This window comes from Phodopus roborovskii, unplaced genomic scaffold (assembly GCF_943737965.1).
Source record: "Phodopus roborovskii unplaced genomic scaffold, PHOROB, whole genome shotgun sequence".
Lineage (NCBI taxonomy): Eukaryota > Metazoa > Chordata > Mammalia > Rodentia > Cricetidae > Phodopus > Phodopus roborovskii.
In genome coordinates, this window is record NW_026126443.1 from 1409861 (window position 1) to 1416357 (window position 6497).

Consider the following 6497-nt stretch of genomic DNA (forward strand, 5'->3'; position numbering starts at 1 on the left):
CCAGGCTCCATCACTCATATGACCATGCACTGCAGATAGTTCTTGTCCTTGTTTGTCGAGACATGATGGCAGCCTCTCTAGAAGCTGTGTCCATGCACTGGATAGGAGAGGCCAAACATCATCTGCTCGCCAAGCTGTTTTCATTCACGAAAGGAAACCCAGGGGATTGTCTGCTTACAGTTCTTTCTCCAGAACTAGATCACATCATGTCTCAGCCCAGAGCCTGGGAAAACTAGCAGTCTGTGTAAAGTGTAATAAGGGATGGTAAAGGAAAGTTGCCAGTCTATGGTGGCCACATTTTCAGTGTCTGCCGTAGAAACCGCAAGGTTAGTTTGCATTTTCCCTGAATAATCTTGTACTGCATAATCACTCTTACAATGTGTTACCTTTTCTTAGCAATACGAATTAAAGCATCCAGCAGTGGTGTCTGTGACTACCCTTGGTTTCTTTAGCTGCTACACCTGATCTTTATTTTATTATTCTAAGGCACACTTCCTCATTCACATTTTACAGCCTGGAAAATTGGTATGCCTCTTACAGTCGCTGCCAGTGAGGCAGAAGATGAGATGCCATTGTCATTGACTACTGGATATGCATCAAAAGTCACAGAATGGAGGTTAGCAGCCGGAACTACTGATGTTCCTGAGTCTGTGTACTCTTTAAGAGAATCTGATTTGGAGATGAGGATTTACATTTTTACTGCACTTCTCTCTCTCTCTCTCTCCTTCTCCTCTCCCTCCCTCCTTCTCCCTTTTTCCTTCCCTCCCTCTCCCCCCCTCTTTGTGTGTGTGTGTGTGTGTGTGTGTGTGTGTGTGTGTGTGTGTGTGTGTGTGGTATATGCACTTGAGTGTCCCTATGCACATGCATGCACAGGTAAGAGCTGGATGTCTTCCTCTGTCACTATCTGCAGTATTGCCTTGAGACAGAATCTCTTACTGAAGAGCAATCTCATTGACTAGGCTACTTAGCTGCCCAGTTATTTGTGATCCACCTGTCTCCACACCCCAAATTCTGTCTTACAGGCAAGCACAGCTTCTTCCATGGGTCCCAGAGATCCGAAGTCAAGTCCTTAGGCTTGTAGAGCATGCATGCTTTCTCACTGAGCCACCTTCTAGCTATTCATGTTCCTTTTCAACATTTGTCCTAGTGGCATTTCTGTGGATTAACAGGACCGTGAATTCTAAAATTCCCATAGCTACAGTTCCCCAGAACAGCCTGACCAATTTACACTTCTTCCAGAAAGCAAGAGGACCCATTTTCCCATTTTGCTTAGTTTCTGCTGAATATCGTGCCTAAGCTAGAATCTCATTTTGTTTGCTTGCCATTGTTGTTGTTGTTGTTGTTGTTGTTATTATTATTGGTTGCTGTTGTCTTAGTTATTGCTTACTTTCTTGTGCTATAACTTATTCTGTGTTTTCTATATTAGTCCCAGAAGCAGCCATTTCTTCAATGAATCCTTTTATTAGAAAAGAAGATTTTGGTGCTATTCGTGTGAAGTCAATTCTTACATAGCTAAAATCCCAATCTTATCCTATGTGGCTTTACCCTCTATGTCTTTCTTTGTGTGGGGGACCATGCTGTGACGTCACACATGCTAGTCGAGTGTTCAACCATTGTGCTACACCACCAGTTTTATATAGAAAGCATGCTGTTGTTGATCATTCAAGCACGTTCTAGATTTTAGTTCACTACTTGTATATCTTTTATATGTGACTTTAGAACCCATATGGAATCATTCATTTTACATGATGCAGAGTAGAAATGTTATGTCTTTATTAATGGATAACTAATCTCATTTGTGGGCTTATCAACTCTTCCCTTTGTGGTGGTTCTCAATCTGTGGGTCTCAACACAGGAGTCTCTTAAGACCATCGGAAAACGTAGATATTTACATTATGATTCATAACAGCAACAGAATTACAGTTATGAAGTCGAAATGAAATAATCTTTTGGCTGGGGGCTGTCACCACAACATGAGGAACTGTATTAGAGAGTTGCAGCATTCGGAAGGTTGAGAACCACAGTTTTATGGTTTAAATGTTACAACATGTTCAGAAATCTATTGTGGGCTTTATTTTATTGTGTTATGCAGATTGAATTTCTATACACTTATAGAGTATTTTACTACCTGGTAGGGTAAATGCCATCTTGAGTCTTTTGGAAAATTTTCTTCACTATTCTTGATCATTTTTTTCAAACAAATATTAGAATCATCTAGCTCAAGTCTATAAAAATGCTTTTGGCATTTTGGTTTATAGACACCAGCTACTCCTAATTCTCAAAATTAGTATGCAAAATGATCTACCTAGAAGGTTTGTGAGGTCCAGCCTCCAAAGTTCTATTTGGGTTGGACTCATGAATTTAATATTTGATTCCAACAAGTGGGAGATAAGACAGCTGATCCAGAGTCATCTTTTGGAATCACTGTTCTACAGGACCTTCTTGATTATCTCATCCATCCCACGACCATTGAATACAGCAAATGGACAGCACATGAAAGTATTTGCAACAGATCAACAACTAATAGCTAATATTTATGTAGAAACTTAAAACTTTTTAAATTTATGTATCTTATGTATCAGTGCTCTTTCTGCATGTACACCTGCATGCCAGAAGAGGGCACCAGGTCTCATTATAGATGATTGTGAGCCATCATATGGTTGCTAGGAATTGAACTCAGGACCTCTAGAAAATTAGCCAGTGCTTTTAACTGCTGAGCCATTTCTCCAGTCCCCATATGTATTTTATGTAAATCAACTTTTCATTGGTTTACACATACAAAAGTTATTTAGCATCATATTTTAATGTTGTGAGTATTCTGCTTTGTACTATCATACATTGTAGTCAATAAGATTTTCCAGGAATATTTGGATTTCAAAAATCTTGCTTCATTATTGCCACTATCAATAACTTCAGATTTTCTAATATTTTGGCATTTGAACTGCATCTCCTAGATTATCTGTACCACTAGAGAGTATATGCAATATCTTCTATACTACTCATCCTAATTTAAAATGTATTTTGTTTTATTTTTTAACTCAAAATATAATTATGTTATATCCCCCTTCCCTTCCCTCTCTTATTTTTTCCCATGTTCCCATCTCCCTCCCTCTCAAATTCATGATCTCTCTTTTTTTTTTTAATTTGTTGTTGGTATGTGTGTGTATAAAAACAACCTGATAACTCCATTTAGTGTTGCTTCTCTATGTGATTTCAAGATTGACCTCTTGATATTGGATAATCAGTTTGGGGGCTTATCCTTGGGGAGAACTAATTCTCTCAATCTCAGTATTCCTTAGTTTCCTGTAGTTCTTTGTCTAGAAGTGGGGCCTCATGGGATTTCTCCCCTCTGTGTTAGCAAGTCTATTGATGTTGTTCATGTTCAGGTCTTGTTTTCCATATTATTGAGGTGTCATGGGTGACGTTCCTTGTCGTTTCTAGGAAACATAATCTCATGGCAGATTTCCTTTTGATTCTTACTATCTTTCTGCTCCCTCATCCACCATCCTGAGCTAACTTAGGTACAGTTGTATTGTAGATGTATCCACTGGGGCTGGGTCCCCTGTTCACTTGTTCTCTACATTTTAACCAGCTGTGGTTTTCTGTAATGGTCTTTGTTACAAAAAGATGATTTTTATTTTAAATGAAGGGTGGGGCTACACTAATCTATATTTCTGTGCCTCATGAATCTATCTCAAGTTGTTGTGGGTTTTTTTTTTTTTTTCTTCCTTTCAAAAATACAGTCCTATTAACACAAGGATTTCTGTGTATTTATCTTCCTGTGCTAAGTCTTGGTGAATTCTTCCACTTGTAACTCCTTTATTTTTGGTGCTATATTGCAACTGCTACCTCTTCCTCCACTCCAGAACAACCTATTAGATCAGAAGTGGATTTCTAACCCAAAAGCAGTTGGTACATGTGTCGTTAGCTTGTCCTTTCTTAAAGCAATGAACTCAGCCTGTTTGTTTGCTTTTTGTCTGGGTAAATATGAACAAAGAAAGAGGACATTTCCGCACTTCCCATACTCTGGGGTGATGTTGGTAATGATATCCCTTATGACTAAGTGCTAGACAGTCAAGCAGAGGAAGCAGGCTGGGAGATGGGGAGAGAATGGAGCACATATACAAGAGAAAAGAAAGAGAAGGAGAAGAAGAAGACGATGAAGAAGAAGACACACAGAGCAAACATAAAGAGAGCAGGACAGAAAGAGACAAGGCAAGACACACTGAGAAACTGGTTGTGGTGGTAGCCTCTTGTAATCCCAGTACACAGGAGGCAGAGGCAGGAGGCTGAAGAGTTGGAGGCCAGTCTGAACTACTTAGCAATACTGTCAAACAGAAAGAGAGAGAAGGAAGGATTAGGAATCTGAAGCTAAATAGATGGCAGTCCCTGATGGCTTTTAGGTACTTGCAGGTCCTGCTCAGGCTGGTTCCATAGTTCTAATTGGCCTCAGATTAAACAAACAGCCTCTTTTGGAAAGTTTGGATGAGACTCCATTATTTGCTAGAAAACCCAGTTTAAAATAGTTTCTAATATCCATTCTCACTGAGACCTCAGGGACATTGTCCATTCAAAATAGTAACAGTCAGAGAGATAAATGAAATGCCAAATTGCAAAGAACATTGAGATTTCTCGGAATGCTGTAGCTTTCAGGTTAGATGCTCAGTTCATGTTCTTTCCTTCAGAGAGCTTTCATAGAAACTAGCTGCTATATCGCGACTGCTTGGTAAGCCTGGGCCAGAGCAAAAAGGACTGTGCTTAAAGCTATTCTCAACAAACTGTTTTTGGAGTACAAGGCAGTGCTCATACCCATTGTGGGAATGGACTGGGCTGTCTTCAGGAAGGGACAAGTCGTTCCAATGGGTGGGTTTTCCCCTACAGCTTTATTTACTTGCCTTTCTGTTGATCTTGTCCTTCTGCTATTACTTTCCTTGGAGAATTTATAATAGCTTTCTTATCAATACATGTAATAGTATTTTCTATTTGCCAGCTCTGTGTTAAGCTCTCTGTATGCACCATCTTGTCAAATCCTATTAAGGAGACATTACTCCACATTACGGATAAGATTGAGCTATGTTTAAAAAAAAAAAAAAAAAAAAAACCTGACCAGGGTAGTTTGCCTTCCTAAGTCAGGAAACAGGGAGAAGAGATGCAGAAACTGTGTTAGGGATCTGAGTTGTTACCCTGGCCTTATTCATTTTAAGGTTAGCCTGCTTCTCTTGATTTGAGGAGAAACATGTGGTCAAATGTGTTCATAGCAGCAGTTTTTTTGGGTGGTCATACCAATCTTCAGCATTAAAACCAAAAGCACTGAACATTTATTGAGGCTAGAAGTTTTGTATTTGTTTTTTTGTTTTGTTTTGTTTTGTTTTGTTTTTGATTGTTTGTTTGAGACAGGGTTTCTCTGTGTTTCCCTGGCTGTCCTGGAACTTGCTTTGTAGACCAGGTTGGCCTCAAATTCAGAGATCCACCTACTTCTGCCTCCAGAATTCCCAATTAAAGGTGTGTGCCACCATGCCCAGTGAGGCTGGAAGCTTTTACCTATCCTATCCTATCAGGTAGGCAACATTAGCTCTCTCTTAAAGAATGAGAAAGCAGTTTCAGGTAGATAAAACACTTCATGTGGAAATAGGTAGTACAAGCTCCCTTGCTACACCTTCTTTCCCCAACTTTACTACCTATCATTCAAATTTCCAATCTGGATTGATCTTCTAATTTCACAGTCTAATGGTTTTCCTTTGATTGCCTCTCATATAAGAATCCTATCTTTAAGGGCTTCTAAGTCATTAAGTGGAAAGCCTAAGTGGAAATGGTGAGCAGCTTCAGCTTCTGCAATGTGTGTCATAAAGTTTGTCTGCCAATAGAGCGCAAGCCCCCATCCCCAGTCTGTTTCCTGGCACTCTGGGCAATTCCAAAGATCCTGGGATACCGGACAAGTTATTGTTAAAATAAATAGTAAGGAACAAAAGCAGCTATAATTCTTAGCCTAGAGTAATTACAGGTGCTCCTGTAACCCACCCCAGGGAATGCTTAGATGTCTCTTGTTTTTTTTTTTTTTTTTTTTTTTTTTTTGTTTTTTCTGCAGTCAAAAACCTGGATGATCACCTGTGTAAAGATTGTGGGTGACCGGATGTGTGACTCACACCTGTAATCCCATCATTCCAGAGGTAGAGGTAGGAGGATCCAAAGTTCAGAGTCATCCTTTGCTACAAAGCAAGTTTGAGGCCAGCCTGAGCTAACAGGAGACCCTGTCTCAAAAAGCAACAAAATAAAAAAGTTATACATATGACTACATTAACATATATGGCCCAGAAATTCTACTCCTAAATATGTATCCCAAAGACTTGAAACATTATTTAGACAAATGCATAGGTATGTTCAGAGAACTTGTTCACATTAGCCAGAAGGTGGAAATAACCCATATGTCCACCAACAGATGTAATAACAGAAAAGCAAACTGTAGTATATGCATACAATGCCATCTTATGTAGCCATAA

At 39.4% G+C, this 6497-nt stretch overlaps 1 protein-coding gene across 1 annotated transcript in view; it reads right to left on the reverse strand.

Moving 5' to 3' along the window:
• LOC127224676 (bile acid-CoA:amino acid N-acyltransferase) overlaps positions 1–6497 on the reverse strand; it is a 1166658-nt gene that overhangs the window by 351299 nt on the left and 808862 nt on the right. The window lies entirely within an intron of this gene.